A 26,529-nucleotide genomic window follows, 5' to 3' on the forward strand; every position below is an offset into this window, starting at 1 on the left:
TACAATGCATGAATTCTAATTCAATTAATTAGGCTAAAGAAAGCTTTTCTAAAATGGTTATGTTAGACAGATGAAGGGCCATATACTTCCTTCGGGGGGAAATAAAAAATCAGAGTAATTTTTAGCCATAGCTCAAGAACCCTGTGGTAGCACCATTTTAAGCCTCGATTTTTCCAGTGAAATCCACTAGAACGGACCTATACATGCAGGTGGAGTCCCACTGAAGTCAATGGCACTTTATGTAGATTCAGGGATATATGCTAATGGTACCTGATAAAGGACCTAAATCTTAATTTGTAGCAGTTGGGGCCATGATGCACACACAATAGAGGTGAGAAATCAGTTTCTCTCTGCTATAAAGGAAAAATAGGGCTTCACCAGATATTTCCATATTTCAAATAAAAGGCCTCTGCAAACATCTTACAGCATATCAATGTTGACCTCAAGAGCTCTCAGGCTTGGATAGAAAGCCCATTAAAGTCAACAGGAGTGTCGTGGGACGACGACTCACCGATGCGGCACTTCCTGTCGGTCGTCCTGGGAATTAGTTCTTCCTGCCAGAGCGCCCTCTGCAGGCCAGTGTCTCGCCTGCCGCTGGCCCCTGTGTCCCTCCTGGATCCTGGTGCCCTCATCAGGGTTCTACCCCAGCAGTAACCCACAATCTGAGTCTCCCCACCCAGGGGATCCCCCAACCCTCTACCCCCACCATGCCTCAGTGGCCACTGCCAGTCACCATCTAGCCCCTGCTCTCTGGGGCAGACTGCAGTCTATGAACCACTCATCAGCAATGGGGGTTGGACCAGCTGCCTCTGCCTATCTCGGGGCTGCCCCTCTGCAGCCCCAGTACCCTTTTATAGGCCTTTCACTAGGCCTGCAGCCTGGGGCTTTGCTAGGCTGGAGCTCCCCAGCTCTCTCTGCCCTTCCTGAGTACTGCTCCACTTCAGGTACCCTGCTAGTACCTTTTGTGTGTCCTTAACTAGGCCTGCAGCCTGGGGGTTTGCTTGGCTGTAGTTCCCTCTGCCCTTCCCCAGCACTGCTCCACTCTAGGTACCCTTCTTAGCTTCCCAGGAAGTCAGATCTTTCTCTAGGAAGCTAGAGAGAGTGTGTCTTTCCTCACTTCTGGCCCACAGCCCTTTTATAAGGGCCAGCTGGACCCTGATTAAGCTAGCCACAGCTGTGGCTGCTTTCCCAATCAGCCTGCTTTTCCCATTCACAGGCCTCCCAGGCTGCTTTAACCCCTTCAGGACAGGAGCGGGGTAGTCACCCCGCTACAAGGAGTCTTTCCACTGTCTTCGGTTGGTTTTAGATCAGGCCCCTGAAGAGAACAGGGACTGGCCAAAAGGAGGTGGTTTTGTACCCTGCACTACTAGCACAGACATTAACATCTTGAAATCTGTGAAAACTCAGGCTATCCACCACACGTGTGCATGCATGCAAACTATCCTGCTGGGGTGAGCTAACTGTTTTCATTGCTTCTAGAGGCAGAGAAATGCGGCAGCTAGGTTGTCATATGTCTGTATGTGTAGTATAGAGAAGAAAATGTTAAATCATCAAGTGAACAGTTTAAAATAACCATATGTTTTCATGGTCAGACAGCTGGGTGCTTGGGAGAGTTTTATCCACCCACGCCTGCCCGCCAAAATGCACTAATAAAAAAATGCACTGAGTCTGGAACAAAAGCTCATTTATTATTTCACTTCTAGTAAAGTGGGAATATGTAGCCACAGTATAAAACAAATTAAAGCATTACTTTTTAAAATATGAGTAAAAAGGAATGACTGAAAAAATTCCAAACAGTGATCTTCATCCTGGGTTTCTTGACAAATTCTGCAACATCTGTAAGCTGTGAATCATCAGTCGTGTCCTTGTATACATATAAAATCATACACCGGCTGAGCTGTGATTGTCCCATTTTGGATTGAAGCCACATTTTAATACAATGTAGAGCACTGAAACTATGCTCACTTATCATATTGGTTGCTGGTACCACTAAAATCATCTGATTAAACTTCAGCACTTCAGAAGACAGCTGACATTTGGTATAGCTGAGCAAACGGATATTTCTGACTGGACTTCAGTGATCTTTCCTTAAAGTGACAGCTGGCTTGCAACAGAAGAAGCTGAGTAGTCAGTCAGTTATGGTTGAAGTTGTAACCATACACCTGAAGCATGTCTTGAACTTGCATTTCTGTTATGTTTGGGGTTATGAAAGTTTCAAGATTTTGAAAAACCTTGTAGCCTCTCTATTCAAATCTCAATTGAATACTGGACATTGTAAAATCAATTATTTCAAAGTAGATGTACATATAAAGTTCCTTTGCTGAATTTGGGTAGCTAGGTCCCTATTTGCATTTTCTTGGGAACTTTCTTTCTTGGAAGCTCTGGCTTTCCAAGTCTCTCAAACTTTAAACTTTTCTGGTGGATTTGCTCCAAGAATAAGTTGCAGCTTTCATCCAATCAGAGGGAATGAAGTGAATTACATGTAATTTTCATGAGAGATTGGCCATCTGTTGCTGAAATATCTGACCCTTGCAGAGTTTGGGACAGGTTGTCTATGATGTTTAGGACTTGTCGATCTAGTTCAATGTCAAAAAGGAAGTCAGACTTTTCCATTTGATCTGCAGTACCACCAATCTGAGCTCTCATTTCAGAGTCTTTTGTTGCATCCTTCACAACCTCCCAAGTTGCACACAATGCATGGTAGTTCTTAGAAACTGAAGCCAGTGTTTCTGCATGGAGAGTCCAGATGCCTGGTAACCTACTTAACACTTCATAGTTTATGTCCTGAATTATAGCATCTCATTTGGGCGATTTCCTAAACAGTTTCAAGAGTATCTCTTAGGAGAGTGTTATTCTTAATAGTGCCCTGGCATATCAAATTCAAAGCATGCCCATAGCAATGAGTATATGCAGTTCATGGGTCCTCCTGTTGCAGTCTGGTTGCTACACCTGATACTAAGCCTGTCATATTAGTGACACCATCATAGTATTGTACACAACAGTTGTTGCTCCTCACATTTAGACTCAGTAATATCTTTCATTACTGAGATGATTACCTCTGCTGATATACAGGCTACATTGAACAGAGCAGTGAACTCTTCATGAGCATCCACTTATCACGGACATAAAACCACTAGCTCTTTGTTAGAGGAGTCTGTTTCATCTACCATAACAGCATAGTGAAGCACTTTCCAGAAATTTTCTTAGGTCTCTCTCTTTCACACAATTTTAAGAGGCATGATTTTCCGTGATCTCATTTTGAATAAGTGTACTTGCGAATTTGCCTTGACTGTTTCAGCCACTTTGAAACATCAGGATCATATTCTTCCAAACAAAGCAGTTGAATAAAATTGCAGTCAACTATTCCACTTATGGGCATAATTTCAGCTCATTCAGTATGATGGCATTGCAGTGCAAGTCCTTGTTTGGAAAGATACCATATACGGCTCAGTATTTCCTTTAGGATCTTCCTGCTTTCTTTGGGAACGTACTGTAACCTCAGCATGGTTCTTTGTTCTCTTTTGAAGAGTATCAACCGCTTCATGGTGACAAGGAAGCTTGCTGCCTCTCAAATCTGTCTCGAGCCTTTTTCCAATTAGACAATCCAGACTATATGAAGCATCATCTGTATAATTAGTCAAAAATAGCTTGCACCTAAAAGCTGTGGAACAGTAGAAACTAAATATGTCTCTGTCACCAGCTTCAGAATAATGGAGCCATTGAGTCATTATACCAGGATGAGCTGCAAGAATAGCCTTATTTTCCAACGTTACACAGAGAGAAAGGTTTAAGTCCTGGTTGATAAGGTGTGTCAGACAACTGGTGCTTGGTTCCTTCTTGGTGCAGGTGATGGTGGAGACAGCTCAGTACTACAGTCAGTGGAAGTTGACCCACTCCTTGTTGGAAGTTTAGTTTCCTCCTTTCTATTAGCCATGGTTTTAAGTGATTTTATTTTTGAAAATATACAATTTATTTTTCTACTTCACTCAGTCACTACACACTTAGTAAGAATGGTGTAGGACTGCTGAATTAAAACACACCCTCTTCCCCACTCTCTGGCAAAACCAAAACATTTAGCTGGCCTCTTGGCTTTATATAATCACTGTGTTCTTTGCAGACTGATCTAGAATGTGGCAGAATGAAGAAAGTGGACAGCCCCTGATCTGCTGATTACACTAGAAAATGATTGCTTTTAATGTTTTGCTTATTTAGCCCCTGGGTTCCTCTCTCACTCAGACTCTGACAAATGAAATGGCAGCTGGAAGTCCTTTGACCCTCAGGCATGATGGAACTGGGGTAAGAGTCTACAAAACGACAGCCAAAGAATCACAGCCTCCATGATGTCTGGGCTCCCCTTCCCTTTGTGAAAAAAAGCTCATGACACTCAGGGAGGAAGCAGGCAGAGGAAAGAAGAGAAGAGCCAATCAGGAGGCTCTGGGAATAATTCCCAGAGAACTGGCAGCTAGCTGAATGATCCCAGGTCTCCCAAGGGTGGGGGGCAGGGAGAGGGGCTCAGCAGTCTTTGTGCACAAAGAGGTGGGGAATCAGTAGCCTCTGGGACAGAAGAAAGGGAAACAACCAGATAGTTGCAGAAAGAATGGAAGCAGCACAGACTGGTGAGCCTAACCCAGGTACACCGAGTTCCCCTTCACAAGGAGACCCTGCTTGCTGAGCCAGTTCCCAGCCAGGGTAGAAAAGAACCAGAGCCTATTGCAGGAAAGACCTTCCACCCGTTCCTGGCTACCAAGAGCTGCTGATCCCTGCATGGAAAGAGGGGGATGTCAAGCAGTCAAGACCGTCAGAGGTTTGGGCGCTTCTTGGGCTGAACAAACTGAGTTATGTGGGGACTGTCCCCTACAATAATTAGATAGGATATTCAACAGCTTTTATTATTTATTAACTCCACACACCCAAATGTACCCCCGGTTTTAACAAGCATATTTCTTCTCAAAACAATGGAAGAGAATTCACGGACAAGAACCAGTCACTCACCCCACTGAGCATAGCCAACAGCCTTTCAATCATGTTACTGAAAAGGACAGTTCAACCCTTAAACCGAGGTCCTGAATCTCCTCTCACTTACAGCAATATAAATCATCAGGTGTAATTCCATTTAAATTACTGGGTGATGCCAGTGTAAAACTGTTGCAAGTTCAAAGAGGATCAGGCCCAGGAACTTTTAACACTATAATGGCCGAGTCTTGACTCTATTAGGGCCCGATCCAAAGCCCCATGAAGTCAATGGCAAGACTCTCATTGACTTCAGTGGACTTTGGATCAGGACCTCAGAGTCCATTCTAACAGTGGACATCAGCTTGGATGCTTTGGTTAACAATCCCATTATATGAATTGTGAGAGCTGGAGGCAGGGTGCTGTCAGAGACGGTAATTTGCTTCCCTGGTTGGCCCAATGACCCCAAGTTTGTTGACCCTCAGAGCACACTGCAAAACCTCTCTTTTGATTCAGGTTCTTGCCTGAGGGGGTGACTTCAGGAAGCTGAATTTCTTTTGAAGTCTGGGAAGTTTGAGTCAACATTCTGTCATCCTGGCTGTCCATTAATGTGTGATGCTTTGAAACTGATGCCTATGCACCAAGAGGCTTCAATAGGCATGCATTATTGATGTATTTAAAAACTCTAGGAGAAGCGCGTAGAATATAAAACACAACCTTTGGCTAAATAAAAAAATAAAAGAACTTCAGTGGAATTGAAAGCTTAAAAGGAGAGAGAAAATTTTTAGAGGAAAAAAAGTAACTCTCATGGATACCAGTGATGGCTCCATCAGAACTTCTCATCCACCCCTGCCACCACCCACCCACACCGTGAAAAGCATAGCAATAATTAAAATTTGAAAGGATGAAAATCTCTAAAGGGCAAAAGCATTTACATAGAAAAACAAAAGCCACTTACAATGTACAAGGAGAACAGAAGGCTCCAGAAAGAATCAGACAGAAAGTTCCTTTTGGTCTCCACTGCCATTCAAACACATTATGCCATCAGAAAAGCTGGCAAAATTTTTTCAGCAACTAGTTTATTCACCCAAAAAAGCAGCTTCAGTTGACCTGAAACTATTCACAAATGTATGTCAAGTTTGCCAAATAGTTTTGACTGAAGCAAAAACTGAAATGTTTCAGAAATGTTGAAATGAAACATTTCATTTTCACCCAACCTGAAATATTTTGTTTCAGATACAAGCATGTTGGGAAAAAAAAAAAAAAAAAGCAAAGGAGGACTAGATTTATAACATGACAGGAACCTCACTTGTAATCTTTAGCCCAGTGATTAGGGAATTCATCCAGAATGTAGGAGAACCCTGTTCAATTCTGCCCTCTGCAATGAAGAGATTTGAGCACAGGTATCCCATATTGCAGGATAGTGCCCTAGCCATCAGGCTGTGTGATATTCTTCGATGAGTGTTTCTCAGTCTCCCCATTGAAGCTGTTCTACTTTCTATAAATAATGAAATAGTTATTGGAGCAGGGACTCTGGTCTCCCACCTCCTAGGTAAGTACCCTATCAGGCTATACAGTCATTCTCTCTCTCTCTCTCTGACCCGACTATCCATTGTCAATAGGAACTGTCACTATAAATAGCAATGAATCAAGTTCTCTTCCTTTGATCTGGTCAAAAAGCCTGAAAACAAAACAAAAAGTGTCTGGTCAAAATGAAACATTTCAGCCTGACTCAAAATTGTTTACTGTTTGATTCACCAAAATTTGGGGGGCGGGAGGGGGATTGACCCAAAATTTAACTTTTTTAAAAATTCTATTTTGGAATTGCTAGTGAACTAAAAAGTAAATTATTCACCCAGCTCTAGACAGAGCCCCTTAAATACATTACAGTCTGCTTCTACTTTAAAGTGGTGTAGGGCTGAGGGTTTTGGTTTTGTGGAACATTGGTCCACCTTCTATGGGGATAGGAAGCTGTATAGTTTGAATGACCTCCACCTCAGTATATGGGGAACCAACTTCCTTTGGAACAGGCTAACTAGAGTAGTCCAGAGGGGAGTCAAACTAATAGAAAAAGGGGAGGTTAAGAGACAAACATGGGCACTCAGCACAAAATTGAGATATTGAGAACAAAGGACTTGAAGAGAATAATTTCTGAATTGCTATACACCAATGCGAGGACTCTGGGTAACAAACAAAAAGAACTAGAATTGCTCATTTCTGAGTATAAATTTGATCTAGTTGGTATTACTGAAATTGATGGGACAATTTGCACAACTGAAACCTTAAAATCAATGGTAATAACCTATTTAGAAAGGATTGAGTGGTCAGAAGGAGAGGGGGAGTGGCGCTATGTCAATAATGGCATTACCTGTTTCCAAGTCACTGATAACTCAGAAGAAAATGCTCTTGAATGCTCATGGATCAATGTCCTAATAGATAAAACACACAACAGGGTACTAGTTGGTGTCTGCTACAGGCCACAAATCAAACTAGGAAACAGGATGATTGGCTCTTTACGCACTTATTGACAGTGTGTAGGGGGGAGAAGCTGCATGGTCATGGGAGACTGCAATGTGAGTGACATATGCTGGAGATCTCAGCTTCCAGTACTAAAACATCCAACACAAGGGAATTCTATATTAGACCTTGTCTTGACAGATAAAGAGGAACTAAATTACAGAACTAAAAATTAGTGGTAGTATAGGTACAAGTGATTGTGACTTGATCGTGTTTACGATGTAGAAGTATAATAAAGTCCAGACAAGTAATATATATTCTTGGTTCTTTAATAGGGCCAATTTCTCAAAGTTGAAAAACAATCTGGAAGGAAGAATTTATATCAGAAAAAGTGTGAATGATAATTGGGAATCATTTCTGGAAAACCTTAATAGATGCCCCAAAAGCACAATTCTACAATCAAGGAAAAACACTGTATGGTTAAAAACTGGCCTTGTTTAGCGGGGAAGTGATGGCAACTAAAAAAAAGTATATATTATATAAACATCAGAAGTTAGGAATTGTAGAAAATTGATAAGGGAAGCCAAGGGATACAACGAAAAATATGTGGCCAGCAGAGTTAAGAACAATAAGAAGAGGGTTTTTTAAAAATATATTAGGAACTAGAAGAATGCTGACAATGGTACTGATCCATTACTAGATGGAAACTGTAATATTATCAATAATAATGCAGAAAAGGCAGAATTGTTCAATAAACATTTCTCTTTTGTGTCTGGGGAAAAACAGATAGTATAGTCTCATCATACAGTGAAGATAACACTCTTTCCATTCCACTAGTATCTCAGGAGGATGTTAAACTGAATCTACTAAAGTTAAACACTGTTAGATCAGCAGGTCCAGAGAGCTTACATCCAAAAGTTTTAAAAGAACTGGCTGAGGAGCTCACTGGACCATTAATGTTGATTTTCAATATGTCTTGGATCACTGGTGAAGTTCCAAAGGACTGGAAGAAAGTCAATATTGTGACAATTTTTTAAAAGGGTAAATGAGATAACCTGGGTAATTATAGGTCAGTCAGCCTAACTTCGATCCCAGGCAATGGAGCAGTTGATACAGGACTCATTTAACAAAGAATTAAAGAAGGGTATGGAAAATAGATCCTGTCAGATGAACTTGATATCTTTTTTTAAATGAGATTATAAGCTTGGTTGGTAAAGGTAATAGTGTTGACATAATATTTAGACTTTGGTAAGGCATTTGACATTTTGATTGAAAAAATAGAACAATATAAAATAAACATGGTGCACATGAAATAGATTAAAAACTGGCTAACAGCTTGAATCATCATCAAGCAGGTGTGTGTCCAGTGGGGTCCCAGAGGGACTGGTTCTTGGCCCTACGCTATTTAACATTTTTTATCAATGTCCTGGAGGAAAAGATAAAAACACCACTTATAAAGTTTGCAGGTGACACAAAAATTGGGGGACTGGTAAATAACAAAGAGGACAAGTTACTGATTCAGTGCAATCTGGTTCATTTGATCAACTGAGCACAAGCAAACAAGATGCATTTTAATATGGCTAAATGTATACATCTAGGAACAAAGAATGTACCCCATGCTTACAGGATGGGGGATTTAAATTGAGGAAGTGGTGACTCTGAATAAGATTTGGTGTTCCTATGGAGTGGGAGGGTCCCAGAGCTTGAGCTCCAGCCTGAACCAGGAAATCGATACACCAGTGAAACAGCTCCACAGGCCAAACCTCATGAGTCCAAGTCAACTGGCACAGGCCAGCTGCAGGTTTTTATTTGCTGTGTAGACATACCCTTAGGAGGCCCCAGCCACAAATACATAAAAAGAAACAGGCCCTGTCCCAAATAGCTGACAGTCGGTTGATCTGACTTCTATTCTCTGAGATATAGAGTCTTTTATGTCTGTATTTAAGTCTGGCTAAATTCAGCGGTGACTATAAATCATTATTATCTATTGTCTATTCAGTTGCTTATGTGATAGGAGCTGATGACCTCAAAGCAGATCCTTTTGGACATATGTCTACATCACAAAATACCAGCACAACTGACCCTCTTCTAGATTCCCAGCAGAGGGGATAAAGTGTCAATACAGAAGCATCAATTCACAAACTACAATACTGCCAACTTTAGAGAACACAGTAAATATGCTATAAGACAGGTTTCCAAATTGAACATGCACAAACCCATTCCCAGTATTTATACATCTGTCTTGTGCATGTTTGTTGCTAGGAGCATCTTGTCCTATAAAGGACTGGAACGTTACAGGAAAATAGTGTAAGAACAGTCAATTTGAATTCCCTCTTTGAGTTATATTGTTTCCATTTCACATCATCTCCTCACCATCAACCACATATGGAGCAACTCTCTTTTGCTGAGTATGTAATCCCAGTCAGTCCCTAGCCCACCTTTATGCTTTTGCAATTGTCAGGAAGTGCATATCGTTTCCTGGAAGAGAATTAGATGACCCTAGACATAAGTTACCATTATTTCCCCCAGAATCCCAGGAAGAAAAACATTCCATTGTCTTTGTTTTGTTTTAAATTATATACACACACTTATCTGAGACACTCGAGCAGTGAATCCCAGCTTACAGGATTCCCCCCACCCCCACACACTTCACTTGACCAAATTTATATTGATTCCCCAGCCCTGAGGCCACTAAGAATAACTATGGGGTTAGATGTTGATTGATGTTTGGCTGCGTGTGTGTGTTCCCCCTGTGTGCCGCCCCAGCCCTGCGCAGACAGCTGACAGACCTTGGGCAAACCACCCAGTGACCACAAGACCCATTAAGGGACGAAGACACCCAGCCAGGTTTATTGTCAACAAAGTGCGGTACTAGTATCCCACAGACTTTACCAGACCAGTAATATATGTATGCCCGTAACAATGGACCAGCTCAGTGAACGGCTGGACTTTCTGTTCCTCCCTAGGCTAAACAAAGATACTCCTTCTGAGAAAAAAGAAAAGGAGTACTTGTGGCACCTTAGAGACTAACAAATTTATTTGAGCATAGCTCACGAAAGCTTATGCTCAAATAAATTCGTTAGTCTCTAAGGTGCCACAAGTACTCCTTTTCTTTTTGCGAATACAGACTAACACGGCTGCTACTCTGAATCCTTCAGAGATACATCTTTATACCACAGTACAAACAAGTCTGTTACTGCCCTTCTGACATGGCTAGTTATTACCCATCACCTTGTACATGCTGGTTCATTAAAACATCTCTACTACATACTGTCATCCTGACCTTATCTTTTAGGAGGGGTAAGTGTGTTCCTGTTATCCTCAGGGAATGTTTTTTACCATCCTTGATATCAGGATGTTCTGGTACCACTCAATATCGGGATGTGTTTGCATGAGTACTCTGTGACTAGCACTTCTTAGGAATGTGTATTTCTGCACTATCAGCCCTGTTCTTGCCAGGTTCTGTGAGCAGGTCTGGTCTCATACCGGGCCTCTGATACAAGGGCTTATGTCTCAGGCTCTCTTCCTACTACAAACCATGACCTAGTGCAAGCAGAGAACATAAGCCTGGCTTTTCAGGGCAGATCTTCAACTGGAACTGAAGGTGGAAACAGTAAGGCAAGCTTCAGACCTCTCTCAGACTTTCAAAATAGCCCTGGTTTTCACAGGCACATTCCACATCCTGTCAGGGCTCTTAAATATTTCCTAACATAATCCAGGCTTAAAAATCAGAACGCAGCACCAACCACCTGCACCACCACACTTCACCATTAGGCTACAGCATCCCACACAGAATTTTGCCTTTAGCGTGAATTTTACATATACAATATGTAATTATTAACTGTTTATATCCCAAAGCACTCTAAAGGGAAGGCACAAACATGGCAGCACTGCATCACTGCTATTTTGTCTGTCAAGACAGAGAGGGCAAAGGTAGAATCCCTAAGCAAGCAGCTGCTGGCATAGAAGCAGGTGAAGTACCACCAACCACATTCTATTCTACTCTAGTCCAGTCTACATAGGTTCTTATACATGCTCATCACTGTATTACCCAGAGCAATAAAACAGCTTCCCTATGAATAAACCTGAATCATCTAGGATGCCTGTTTGGATCTGAAAACCTGAAAAGAAAGCAGCACAGTTAGCCTTGCCTCCTCTACCCAACGTGACCTTTACAAGTTAACACTGTATATAAGGGAGTTGATTAAGTCTGTCACATATAAAACTGAACTGATTACTACATGCTGCAACTTTTGCTTAACCTTGTTGAGATGCTCATTTGCCATTTACCTTCTCACCTCCTGCCATCTGCTGAAACTGGCCCCAGATGTGTAATTTCTTTCCCCACCCACTCCACACAGAACTTTGCTAACATTTTATGATTCCAGTTCTGTGAAATGGCCTTCCTGTGGCTATTGGAAACACTCCTTGTCAGAGAATACAATTTTGGAGTTTTTTTTCCCATCTTCCCACATTAGAGTCACATTTTCACATTTCTTAGACCCAGAAGACAGGAAGATGCTGTCGGTGGGATGATAATCTGTGAATTGTTGTTGTTTAGTTGGCTGCCTGGCATGCTGCATTAATGTGAAACATGCTACCGTGTAATGCCTGAGAGAATATATATCGTGGAGCATTAATGAAATGCCAAATAAAAACTGAACCTGAAGTGTTTGACACATACAGCTGTACGCATCACAGAAAACTACCTTTGCCTGAAGGATCCCTGCAATCCTGTATATATTTAGCTGCTGTGCTCTCGTTTTCACACAGCCTATAACCCAGATAAACGTGCATCAAATGCTGAAGTTGGATTTGTAATGGAACTGGGATAATGGTGATATTGGTTAATAAATTATCTGTAACTATGAGATCCTGCAGCCACCTCCATGACAAGTCTCCCTGGCAGTGGAACTAATGCGGGTCTGCTGTACAGGAAAGGATAGGATTTGAGCAGCTGCTCAAAGGTTGTGCTGACCTTGAGGCCCAGTCAACACCACCCTTCTGTGTAGCGGTGCTAGGGGACTGACTGGGGTCAGGAGGGCCACCGTTGCTCAGATCTTCTTGTCTTCCATCGCCATCTCACAGTGGGCATTCATGAGGAAGACGCAAAGTTACTTCAACTGGTGAGGAATTAATTAGCCTCTGTGGAGCAGCTCTTTCTCAGCTGTTTGGCCTAGGCAGGGAGATTCTTCTCCAACCCTATCCATTCTCTCCCCCACCCCCACACGGGCCCCAGCATCCAGTTCAACTTACTCAGGCTGGACGCTGTATTGAGCAATCCCTATCCTCCTCTGGCCCATGCGCAGATCACAGTTCTGACTTTTCTGTTACGTGGGTGTCTTTCCCCTGCCGCAGTATGACTGAATATTCTGAGATGCTGCTGGCAATGGAAGTTTCCTGACTGGTCTGGCATTTATACTGGAAATATACCAATCTGGGGTGACAGTAACCTGCAACAACTCATTATTGTCTAGATCCAGCCAGGGATCAGACCCATTATGTTAGACACTGTACAGACATATAGCAAAAAAGGGACCAAAGAGCTTATTATCTGGTGTTCATTCCTTTCCTACAATATTTCTCCAATGGGCATGTGACTGATGTGATGAATTGCCCATATCCATCCAATCAGTATATGCAAATCCAGTATGTCTCCTGGGTCTATGACTGTTCTTTCTATTATCCAGTGGTCATCACAAACATTTCTTGACATCCCGAGGAATGGTAAAGTATGAGAGCAGTGCAGGAACACTTCTACATTTTGGAGCCATGAGGCACAACAGTAGTTGGGTACCACAAATTAATGCAACAGCTACCCTTTGAGAATTCCTGAGGCTGAGCATTTAGGTAGATTCACAGCCCCCCAAAGCAGATGGGGGCAGCCAGAGCAGGAGTCATTGTTTTCAGGTCTTCCACCCACAGCTTTGAAAATTCTCCTAGTTTTTTAAGAGCATTCCATAACTAATCATGCTGATTCCCTGCCACATACACCTTTGAAACTTGTCCTACACAAGGTCACATCTCATCATGATGTTCACTTTTCTTTGAAAAAAGGATTTACAGCAGTGTATTGTCACAGGAGAGTCCCTTTCTAGGTTTCTACCCGATATTCAGATAGTTAATTATTTAATAACAACAATCATATTTCAGCAGCAATAACTGCACTTTTAAGAGCATTAATCTGATTTCCTCTGTGGCTAAGCCATTTAGCACAGGGAGTGAGCTGCATTATTAGTTTTTTGGCAGAGAAGATAGTACTTTTTCTGGTGGAATGCTACAAAGTGTTAATATGAACAAGATTTTCTTATAAGTTTGAAAAGTAAGTAATTTACTGAATAAGGAGATGTGAGACAGAGAAGTCAGAGAAAAGAGAAAGCATCAGTCTAAGAACAGCATGTATAAGTTTTACAAAATGTTAAGGAGGACCAGAATCCAAGTATTCCTGAATTTGTAAACTAACCCTAACAAGATTCAAATAGGGATTGGTTACTCATGTGGATACCAGTAATATCTAATAGGCTAATAGACGTATTGGAGCATAAGCTTTCATGGGTGAATACCCACTTCATTGGATACATGTAGTGGAAATTTGCAGAAGCAGGTATAATATAATATAATATGCTTGCATATTTATACCTGCCTCTGGAAATTTCCACTACACGCATCCGACGAAGTGGGTATTCACCCACAAAAGCTTATGCTCCAATACGTCTGTTAGCCTACAAGGTGCCACAGGACTCTTTGCTGCTTTTACAGATCCAGACTAACACGGCTACCCCTCTGATACTTGACAATAATATCTAGTGTTGGTAAATTAATATTGACAAATTTTGGAAGAGATCATAAACCTTGTGCTTCAAGGCTTAAGTTAAACAACAAGAGATCATGATGTTGACTTTATGTGGGGTAATCTGCCTCCCTCCCCACATCTGCCCTCTGTGGGAACAGAATACTGCAGAACAAAGGAAGTGAGAGAACATTTTGAGGAGTGTTATAACCACACCATTCATCTGAGCCTCCTCCATGCCTAGAGATCAGTTTAGAAATCATGAATTTGGGGATATGCTGTGTGGAAGTTTGACCTCTCCTTTCTCAATTCCCTGGCCCTCCTAAAGGCATTTCATTATTCAGAACGAAAGTTACCCAGAATGCAATAGGCCTGGGAGCATTACCAGGAATTCTGGGATACTAACCTAGACAGCAATGGATCAGAATCAAGACAGCACAGTGCAGCCTGACACATACCACAAGTATGATGTAGATTACGTTGCTGCAGTCCTAACAGTGAATAAACAATCAGTTTAAGGTACATCAGTGTAATGATATCAATGCATATGACACTGCTGGAGTGTTTTAATGTTGATGATGCCTTACTAAAAGTGCTGCGATCTCTTTAAAATCCACACAGAGCACCAAATAGGACCTCAATTTTAAAATCCTGTTTGAAAGTTGTGGTAACTCGCTGAAGTTTTGGATTTGAGAAATCAAGAGGAGTAGTATATATTGTAATATCATGCCCAGGTGTGAGCTCCAGGTATTCCAGGGGAGTGTTCACACCTCAGGGAGCATAATCAGCTGGACACAAGCATTGTGACTTATCCACTTGGGCACATTTAATCACAGACTGAAAAAGCCAGCAACTAATGTTACAGTTATTTATCTGTCTTAAAGATGACCATACAGACACCTTCCCCACCCCAGTTCTTAAGTAGGACAGATACTGGAGACAACTGCAGGGACTGGGCACAAATCCACTTATTTCTTTCTGCTTCCTGAGGTCACTGATTTCATGGTAACCACTGAAGTCAGTTGATACAGTATCCCCTGCCACATGACAGGGAACTGCCCTCTTCATGTGCAATTTCAACTGGTAATTTGCAGCATCCTTGTTTATACAATCTTTATACAGCCTGCTGAGCCTGGTCACTTAATTACCTGAGTGGATTAATGATGATGATTGACAGTTAATTTACCTAATGAACTGCCTGATTGCCTATTGTTCTTCATTGATTCTTACAACTCACTTTAATTTTATTTATTATTTAATGTAGTCAATTATTTCCTCTCAGTCATCTTGCTCAATGATCTGACCCTTAAATGACTAATTTTATTGATTATTCCATATCTGTCCTGCTCTTAATTGATTTTGTTTGATGGGTAGTAAATAGAAAAGCAGTTTCCTAATCATGGTCCCGCTTTTTTTTTTTTTTTTTTTGCGCTGCCCTCATGTATCACTCTGTTGCTTCTCAGTGTTATTGTCTGCTCTAGCCCCCCCCGTTCCTGATCCCCCATCTCCCCTCTCTTTTTACGTCTCCACCCCCCGCCCACTGTTGCTCCCTCTCTCACTAACCCCCTTCCTCCCCACACACACACCTTTACTTCCTACTTGCCTCTGGTGACTTCTTCCTTCCAATCCAACAACCATCCCTATGCCATCTGTATGCCAGTCCTTCCCTCATCAACCTCATCCCAGACTCCTCCCCTGCTCCCCCACCTCCACCCCCCTTCCCTTCTGCTACTCACTCTGGAATACCAACTCCCTCTCTGAAAAAGTTCACCACCATCCAGAACCCCTTCATCTACCATGTCTTTAATTTTGAACTGACTGAAAAATTTCCATCAATGCTTTTTTTTAAATGGAAACATGGGTTTTCATCAAAACAAGTTTTAGTGGCAAACACATGCTTTCCTGGAAAACTATTTTTCTTTTTAATCAAAGAACCCCAAACCTACATTGTTTGGATTTTTGACAAGTTGATGTTTTTCTATTGGAGGGAAAAGAAAAGCTGTTTTCCAGCCAGCTCTCTTTTCATCTCCTCACACTCACAGTATCTGGATTCCTCCCCTCTCTTGCTCCCGCCACTTCCAGCCCCCCCTTTGTCTTTGTCACCTTCTTCAAACAATACTCCATGCAACAACTTCTATCTCTCCAGGTAGCTGCCTACTGACCCCGTTCTGACTCCTCTCTTGGTCTTCCTCTCTGATTTTGAGACCTGGTTTTCCCTTTCTTCAACGTCCCATCCTCATCCTTGTTCTTTTCAGTCAATCCTTTGGCCTCTCATCTGATTTCAAGCTTTGAAGCAACTCTCCCATTCACGAAATCAGCCAGTCTCTCAACCTTGTTGCTGCTGATCACTGTTTCCTCCCAGTACCTCATCTCTTTCATCATCACCGCTTCTTCCTTCACACTTCTAAAACCCATCCTCTCTTTCTGCCCCAAACCTTTCTTCCAGGCCTCTTCATCTCATCTATTATTATTTTAACCTCTCCCTCACCAGCCTCTCAAGCACCCACATCACTCATCTCAAGACCAGATAAAATGCAGCTGCCAAAACAACCTCTCCTCAAGACTCACCATTGCCATGACATCTATGAGAAGTTACCCAATTAATGATGGGAGTTGAGGGACATACAGGGATAGTTGGCAGTTAGCTTATCCATTTATAATTTCAAAATATAGAAATTCTTATACCAATTGCATAGATTTGATTGTATGCTTCTGGCCCCTGTCCTTTATCACTTGACTACTTAGACTGTAATAATGCCTTTGTAAAAACTGACACCAGTTAGGCTGTTGGTGTGCAGAAACCACAGCTTAGCATGCGGACTAATATTGTTTCCTTGTATTTCCCCATCTGTCCATAGCCATCTGTCATCTCTTGTCCTATGCTTCCACCGTTAAGTCCCTTGGTGCAGAGACTGCCTTTTTGTTCTGAGTTCGTTGTGCTAGGTGCTATTGAGTCTTGATCCATGACTGGGGCTCCTGGGTGTTACAAATAAATAAATTCATAGTAATAATAATAATTGTAAGTTCTCTGGGGCCACAACCATATTTTCTGTGTGTCTGGTAACTAGGCTACAAGTCCTGAATGAGGCCTCTCAAGTAAGTATTTAAGAAGTAGGAGTCAAATGCTGTCAGTCAATGAGCATACATTATGAATAGTGACATTTAACTGCTATGACATTTCAACAAAGTAGTCACAGTTTCATCATTACAATTAGTAGGCATAAATAGATGCAATAAAAAAAAAGTTCTTGTTGAAAACTCACCATGTCATAATGTAATTTTAACCTTCTCAAAAAGCCTCTCCTTCCATCTGACTCACCCAGATACACCCTGTCTAGCTGCCAGCCATCCCTGCCAGCGTGCTTTTACACAGCCCCCAGCTGGGCTTGCTGCAAAATGGGATGCATTTTCCTCTAAACGTGGGAAAGAAATAAAAATCTTCATTTTTTTCATAAAAACAATTCAAGAGGAAAGAAGAGTTAGTTCTCAGTTTTGGTTCCCCCTTTTTCCTCCTCCATTAAAAGGTGTGAGGGGGGTAGGAATCTAAAATGCCCAAAAGTTTTCATTTTTGAATGAAATAAAAAAAATTGTGTCAATAGAAATTTTTTAGAAGATAGTGAAAAGTATTTAGGGAGCCTACTTTCCCACTTCTCATCTATTTAAACAACGATATGATACTTCATTCATTCCCATTTTAGTACAGAGGTTAACTAGTAGGCCATACTAGGATTAACTTTGAGAAAGATGAGTAAAATTTCAAGCAACACACACACACACACAGTTGAGAAATCTGTGATCTGTTTCTGAATAATTAATGATCACAAACAAAAGCAAAAAATAAAATTGTTGTGAATTATTTGCCCAAATTTTATTATTATGTACCTGGCACAAATAGGGAAATGATTTTTAAAAAAGCACTTATTTAAATGACAAAAATTCAGATAACACATTGAATTTATGTGGTGTAATGCTATCCATCAGCATGAATGTGTACTGTTCTTTAAATCTCTAGCAAGTAGCAGACATGACAGGGTTAGGAAGGTTTTAGGCAGGTTCACTGAAAACTTCATTAAAAAACCTTAATTGTTAATACCCTCTGGTTAGCTAGCTCACAATTCCTGGCTTAGATCCCAGAAGTAAAGCATTGTGGGAGATTTTTCAAGGCCACTGGTGCATTGTGGGACTTATTGAACATTTTTCAGCTGGTTTTCATTTACATTGGCACTAAAACCGTTCAGAATGAAACAATTAAGTTTTAGTCTATACCACATGCAAGCCATCTGTAGACTGGCATGGTTCATGTGTGGAAGCAAAGTGTTTTACAAATTTTCTAGGGTCTTTCATTTGTTTAATTTCTCTAGTGTAAACTAAGCCACAAGGGTTAAGCCAAAAGGCAAAGGTCACATGAAGTCTGTAGAAGAGCCAGCAACAGAGCCCAGGAGCGGCACAGACCTGCTACAATAATGCAATCTCAAACCAAAAGAAACCTGTGTTTTGGGGCTGGGTGACAAACCCAAAACTCAAGGCTAAGTTTGCCAAGGTCAAATGAGCCTTAGGCAAGTTCAATGCTCAGATGAGCTGAGGTACAGCTTGAGCTGAATGCACAGGAAACCCAGAGGTGTTCGATCAAGAAGCAAACAAAATTTGGCAGATTTAACGCCATTTTGATATGAATATTTCAGCTGATTCAAACCTCAAATTCAAAGTCTCTGAGACTATGTGACCCAAAACTGAGAAAAAGTTTGCACAAACCCCAGCAAACAGGAAACACCAACATTTGCACAGTTCTAGACCTGCCACATAGCAGACTGCCCTAACTCTATAGATCCTGGCCACTCCACTCTCAATTACCCCAGTGCTGGCGTAAAACAAGGATAATGCCATTGATTTCAATGGAAAACTCTGGATTTACACCACTGCAAATGAGAATAGAAGTTTGTCACACTAAACAAGCTATCAAACTGGCATATGACATTTTACATTCAGACCAGTCTGTGTCATTTTCTACAGATGAAAAAAAAAAAAAAAAAACCCACACCACACAAAACAAAAAAACAAACAAACAGCTAAATACTTACAGGCACCCTTATGAGTCTCTCTGACTGCATTTTAAGCAAGTTCACATCTAAATACTTTCACTGACTGTGACTGGCTTGATAAGTGAAACCAAAAATGATTTTAAAGCAGAATTAGGAAATTCTGTAAGCTGATTAATCAAATGCCAAACAAAACCTTGGTGTGATATCAGAAGCTGGGCCCATTTGTATTTACTGAATTATAACACACTAAATCTTTTCACTTGCACAGAACAATGGCTAAACTGAGCCATTGAGACAATTTTCCCATGACAATTCATTATTTTTAGGCACTCTTGCATAAACTAGCATACATTGCACATCCAGGTTATTCCCCCACACAGCTGAATATGAGTTGTGACAAATAAACTACAGCCTTGTCTACACTACAGGGGAAATTTGATCTAGGCTAGGCAATTTGAGTTACGTGAATAGCGTAACTCAAACTGACGTAGCTTAGATCTACTTACCGCGGGGTCCACACTACGCAATGTCAACAGGAGATGCTCCCCCTACTCTTCTTGATCGGTGGAGTACAGGAGTCGACGGGAGAGCAATTATAACGTTGACAGACCCCGGTCGGTGATGGGAGGGATTGAACCTGGGGCCTCTGGAGGTCAGTGCATGAGACTCTACCACATAAGCTAAAAGCCAACTGGCTCTTAGCAAAGGCTGTAGCGCAAACTCATTAATCTCTTTCTCTCTGTCTCTCAGTGGTCTTGGTGACACTAGATGGGACAGAGCACTACACCCAAGCGGTGTGCAGGTTACATGATCAGCAGTTGATTTAGCGAGTCTTCACTAGACCCACTAAATCGACCACCAATGCATCCATCGCAGCTCGTCAATCCCCTGGTAAGTGTAGACAAGTCCTACATCTCCACCCCACATTTCTAGTTCTTCTCTGACCCAGCCTTTCCCACCACTGTCCAATGCTCTTAGCTTCTACACCCAATCCCACATGTTGCTGTCACCACCACTCTGAGGCACGTTCTCTCTCGCCTTTTATACTAACATTTACACAGAAAAGATATTTGTTGTACAAGCAGGAGACTGCCAACAGGATTTGGAGCCCTTGCCAGTAGTGACCAAAGGCTATGTGGTAGCTGGAGGACTAATGATGTTTATTTACGTTCTACAGTGCACAGTGGGGTTTACTCAGGCTCTGTAAATTACAGAGAATACTTTGCAAGGGTTGGTGGCTGACCCAGCTGAGTCTGGCTTACTGCTCTCAGCAGTCTGCTCCATCCAATCTTTTTACTGGCTTCCTGAGGTTGCTCTTGTTAACCAGGCAGATCATCAACAATTATGTTTATTCATAAGTGACTAGGCACCAACCAAGAACACCACCCATTGTACTCAGCCCTGCACAAACACACAGTAGTATATAGTTCATACCCTGAAGATCTTACAATCCAATAGACAAGACAGACACAGGATGGGGGAAGAGTAAAACACACAAACAGAATAAACAAAGTGATGGTAGCAAATGTCACATTAGTGCCCTGAAGAGTGAGGGGATGGGAGGTTTCAGTTAGGAGCAGATAGGCTAAGCAGAAAGAATAGTGAAGAGAGTGGGGACACTGAAAGGAAGGGGTGAGGAGAACAGGGTAGGGAAGAAGAGATGGGTAATAAACATAATACAACTTATATAGCACTTATCAGTAGATCTCAAAGCACTTCCCAAAGGAGGTTAGTATCATTAACCCCATTACACAGATGGGGAAAACAGTGTCTTGCCCAAGGTCACCCAGCAAGGCAGTAGCAAAGGCAGGAATAGACCCTAGGTCTCCTCAGTCCCCGTCCTCTAGCCACAAGTGGAACAGGTGTGGTGGGAGGCTGAGGTGAAAAGACTGTGAGGGAAGGGGCTGGATAGCCAATCAACAAACGGCAAAGAAAATCCTGCTCAAACTAGACAATTCTCCAACTTCAGCGTCTTTGGGTCCCTGCTTTAGCTGCTCCGGTGACTGCTCCTACTGCCTTCAGTTCACGGCTGGCTCCTCCAGGTTTTCCCCAAGGCCACATTGCTGGGGGTGGCAGGGGAGGAGAGGGAGACATTACATTGGGCTTAGTACCCAAGTGGAGTGGCGGGGGAGTCTCCCCTGCACAGTTCTGGGTCCAGGGGGCGCTATGGGGAAAAGATGGCCCCAAGGGGCAGATGGAACAGGTGTTTACTTATTTCATGGACTCAACATAAAGGTCTTCTCATAGCAGTACTCTTTAAAGCTAATGCCAAACTGTTCTAGTGGGAACACGAGGTCTTTAAGAGAGGTTGATGGTGGCACAAGGAACTACTGTATGTTTAAAGATGACAGGTAAATTTCTCCAAAGCACTGATGTCACTTAGAGCCTTTTGAAAATGGGACTTGGGTGCTTTTGAATACTAAACCCAGCAAAGTCTATATTGTACTATACATCCATTTGATTTCTGGGGAGGAGGGTGAGTCAATATTTTTCCACCAATGATTTTAATGTGCTTTACAAACATTAATAAATTTCCCATATAATCATCATCTCCATTTTACAGATGGCAGGAAATGAGGCACAAAGAATGTAACACAGCCACACATGAAATCTATTCCTCACTGAAAGTCCTGTGCTTTAAATAAAAGACCTGCACATGCCCCCATTTAAGCAGATAACATGCCCCAAAAGCAGCAGCAGAAACAGGACAGTTACAGATTTACCAGTGAGCAACAGGGTCTCCAGGCTGTGACATCAGTGGAAGGACAGATAATTAAGAATATAAGAACGGCCATACTGGGTCAGACCAATGGTCCAGTTTCCACTCTTCTGACAGTGGCCAATGCCAGGTGCTTCAGAGCAAATGAACAGAACAGGTCAACGGTATGATCCATTCCCTCTTACCTAGTCTGAGGACCTGGCAATCAGAAGCTTAGGGACGCTCAGAGCATGGGATTGCATCTCTGACCCAAAAGAATTAAAGCCTGTGCAAACCCACAGCACAAGCACTTTGCATCATTCTTCTAGAAAGCACAACATCCCATTAACAGACAGCCCAGGTATTTCTCTACAATAAAAACTGTACTAAAACCATTTGCGAAATGGAGAGCAAAATAACTATAATTCAGAGCTGCTAATATGTGTACTGGGGTCGTACGTTGCTATCTATCTTCTTAAACTGCAAGCTCTTCAGGACAAGGAACATGTCTCACTCCCTGTAAAGCAGAATGTAAATTTATGGCACTGCAAAAATGATCATTGTTAATAATCATCTAGCTTTATATAGAACTCCCCACTGATTTCAATGGGGAAATCAACCTGGAGATCAATTGCACGATGTGGCCATGTATGTAAGACTAAAATTATTCTATTACTTTATATGTATAAAGCCAAATGTACCACTGGTCCCTACTCTCCCCTAACAATTTTTTAAATGGTGAACTTTTGTGAAATACCTAAATGACTCCTCCCACCATGTCATAAATGGTGCCAAAGTCCTGTGGGGAGGGGAGGGGAAAGGCCAAAACTATTTGGCATATTTGCATCAAGTTAATCAATAGTTTCAGGTTTACCAGAACTCAGTTTATGGATGAATAAACCACTTAGGAGCAACTCATGCATGTTAACAAGAGTTTGGGGGTAGTGAAACCTACATTTAAGAGTAAAACTGAGATGGTTTATCATGCACACTGTGACAAAGTTCCTCCTCTGCCTTGGTGGGTCCTGCACTTATTGGCAGATTTGCTTGCCTCAGAGATTCATGGCTGCCCTCAGTTTGGCCACTTTTGCTAGTGGCTCAAACCTGCCATTCACTCAGCTAACCTCATCACTGGCCAGCTTGGGGAAAGGGAGGAGAACAATCCCCGCAGTCTCCACTGACCCACCTAGTGGGTCGGGGGATAGGCCAGGGACCTTCCCCTCTGGTGGGACCCACAGTCCAGGTCACTTTCTCTTGTCTCAAATAGGGAGTTGAGGAGGATGGGGGGAACCCGGGCCCACCCTCTACTCTGGGTTCCAGCCCAGGGCCCTGCGGATTGCAACTGTCTACAGTGTCTCTTGTAACAGCTGCGTGACAGCTACAACTCCATGGGCTACTTCCCCATGGCCTCCACCCAACACCTTCTTTACCCTCACCGCAGGATCTTCCTCCTGAAGCCTGATCATGCTTGTACTCCTCAGTCCTCCAGCAGCACACCTTTTTTCTCTCTCTCTCTCTCTCTCTCTCTCTTTCTTACACACACCTGATGGGAGGTCCATTTTAAACCAGGTGTCCTGATTAGTCTGCCTGCCATAATTGATTCTAGTATGTTCTTAATTGGCTCCAGGTGTCTTAATTAGCTTGCCTGTCTTAATTGGTTCTAGCAGGCTCTTGATTGCTCTAGTGCAGCCCCTGCTCTGGTCACTCAGGGAACAGAAACCTGTTCATCCAGTAGCCAGTATATTTGCCTTCGACCAGACTCCTGTACCCCACTGGTCTGGGTCTGTCACAGCACACACACATTCACAGTCTTATACTGTAATATCTTCATTAAAATATCCTACAATTTGCTACAATAATGTAGCCATCACACCTTTTTATGATAATAAAGACTTTTTATGAGGACATATTATGTTCACAACATATATGTTGTGATGATTTACACATGACAAATTACCGTTTCATGGGATACTTGTCATGCACCCATGAGCTGTAGCGGGGCAGCTGCACCAGAAGTGGAACAGACAACAGGAGAAGGCAGGTGGCTGGATTGTTCCACTGCTAGAAGTGAGCAGCTTTACAATCTGGCTGGAGCTCCACTATCTGGGGAAGATGCTGATAGCTCCCAGCTTACTTGAGCCACCCTCTCCTGCCCTTCATAGGCCTAGCCCCACGTACTTTTGAGTCTTTACCAACCAGCTCCAGCCCTCACGCCAAGTGGCAGGGCTTGTGGGCTTTAACTACCACTGTACCTCCACTCCTCGTGGATTTGGGGTGGGGGGAGGGGGCATAAAACTCACAGAGGGAATCTGGCCGCCTCTTCAAATTTTATGGATGGTGTTTACAGTGGGCCAAACCAAGCCCCCGGGTCCACTTTCTCTCCCTCCACACAAAATGGAATCCCCCCACTCATAGGTGTTGAAAGAAGCCACCACTACTTCTCCCAAAAGTTGAATTTCATAATCTCACCCAGCTCTCAAGGGCAGTGGCCCCCTACTTACCCTTGCCATAGCTGCTTGCCAGTACTTCTCTGCCTCCTCATCTGACTAACCTCCACCAGCCAGTTCCTGGGCTGAAAGGCAACTTAGGAAGTAGCAGCAGATCATAATATAGGAATGCTTAGCAAGCAAACATTCATTCAGAAATGACCTCCTCTTTCTTGGATGGACTTCTAGCATCACCTAGTCTGACCAGCAGATGTTCCCATGTTAAAAACACTGAATAGGGAATAAACTTTAATCTTTAGTCGCTGGTTCAGGAAATCACCCATTTCAGGAAAATACTTAAAGCATATGCTTAACTTTAAACACCTGCTTAAATGCTTTCCGGTCTCAAATCTTGAGGTACTTCTGTGAGTGAGGTTAAGGACATACAAAGATCACTCCATCACCTAGTTCAGGGGTGTAATCCACAGAGCACACAGTGACGTTATGTAACAATTTAGGACTGGGAGTGCAGCAGAATATAATTTCTAACTGAAACTTCAGGAACCATTTAATCAGACTAAATGCAATTACTAGAGTTGAAATTTAGCCAAGGCACCACTCTATTTTTTCCTGAGATATCTCTACTGATAAAAAGGATTTTGTGGTTTGTTTTTATTAATCTTGCAGAGGACTAGAAAGCAGTTCCTCAATTACTACAATGATGGGCACGCTAGGCATGGCAAAAATAGGCAAGAGAGACTTCTTTCAGGAAAATGAGGGAAGCACCTGATATGCTTTCCTAGCATTCCTTTAAATATGTGCAAATGAGAAGTTACACAGCTTTTAAATTAGAACTCACTGTGCATCATGGAACATAAAAGTCCTGATAAGTACAGACTTTATCTAACTGCTATCTAAAGCAAAAGTTTGTGTTTTTTCTTGACAGTCTGATAAAGGGCAATCTGACATTTAAGGAATGGTAGTGACAGATGCACTGAGCAGTCAGCAGTAGCTGCAGGGCTTTGAAGGTGACTGGTGACTCTGTGAGAGAGGAAGATGAAGAGGTAAACATTCTTACCACAACTTGTCTACAGCACAACTCTATATGACAATTTGAGCGAGGAATAAGAAAAGGAGTACTTGTGGCACCATAGAGACTAACGAATTTATTTGAGCATAAGCTTTCGTGAGCTACAGCTCACTTCATCGGATGCATACTGTGGAAAGTGTAGAAGATCTTTTTATATACACACAAAGCATGAAAAAATACCTCCTCCCACCCCACTCTCCTGCTGGTAATAGCTTATCTAAAATGATCACTCTCCTTACAATGTGTATGATAATCAAGTTGGGCCATTTCAAGCACAAATCCAGGTTTTCTCACCCCCCACCCCAAACACACACACAAACCCACTCTCCTGCTGGTAATAGCTTATCTAAAGTGACCACTCTCCTTACAATGTGTATGATAATCAAGGTGGGCCATTTCCAGCACAAATCCAAGGTTTAACAAGAACGTCTGTGGGTGGGGGGTAGGAAGAAACAAGGGGAAATAGGTTACCTTGCACAATGACTTAGCCACTCCCAGTCTCTATTCAAGCCTAAGTTAATTGTATCCAATTTGCAAATGAATTCCAATTCAACAGTTTCTCGCTGGAGTCTGGATTTGAAGTTTTTTGTTGTAATATAGCAACTTTCATGTCTGTAATCGCGTGACCAGAGAGATTGAAGTGTTCTCCAACTGGTTTATGAATGTTATAATTCTTGACATCTGATTTGTGTCCATTTATTCTTTTACGTAGAGACTGTCCAGTTTGACCAATGTACATGGCAGAGGGGCATTGCTGGCACATGATGGCATATATCACATTGGTGTATGTGCAGGTGAACGAGCCTCTGATAGTGTGGCTGATGTGATTAGGCCCTGTGATGGTGTCCCCTGAATAGATATGTGGGCACAGTTGGCAACGGGCTTTGTTGCAAGGATAGGTTCCTGGGTTAGTGGTTCTGTTGTGTGGTATGTGGTTGCTGGTGAGTATTTGCTTCAGGTTGGGGGGCTGTCTGTAGGCAAGGACTGGCCTGTCTCCCAAGATTTGTGAGAGTGTTGGGTCATCCTTCAGGATAGGTTGTAGATCCTTAATAATGCGTTGGAGGGGTTTTAGTTGGGGG

At 42.3% G+C, this 26,529-nt stretch overlaps 1 protein-coding gene across 1 annotated transcript in view; it reads right to left on the minus strand.

Moving 5' to 3' along the window:
• Window positions 1–26,529, minus strand: part of ST8SIA1 (ST8 alpha-N-acetyl-neuraminide alpha-2,8-sialyltransferase 1) — a 159,786-nt gene that overhangs the window by 120,397 nt on the left and 12,860 nt on the right. The gene's annotated exons all lie outside the window — the stretch shown is intronic.

This window comes from Eretmochelys imbricata, chromosome 1 (assembly GCF_965152235.1).
Source record: "Eretmochelys imbricata isolate rEreImb1 chromosome 1, rEreImb1.hap1, whole genome shotgun sequence".
Lineage (NCBI taxonomy): Eukaryota > Metazoa > Chordata > Testudines > Cheloniidae > Eretmochelys > Eretmochelys imbricata.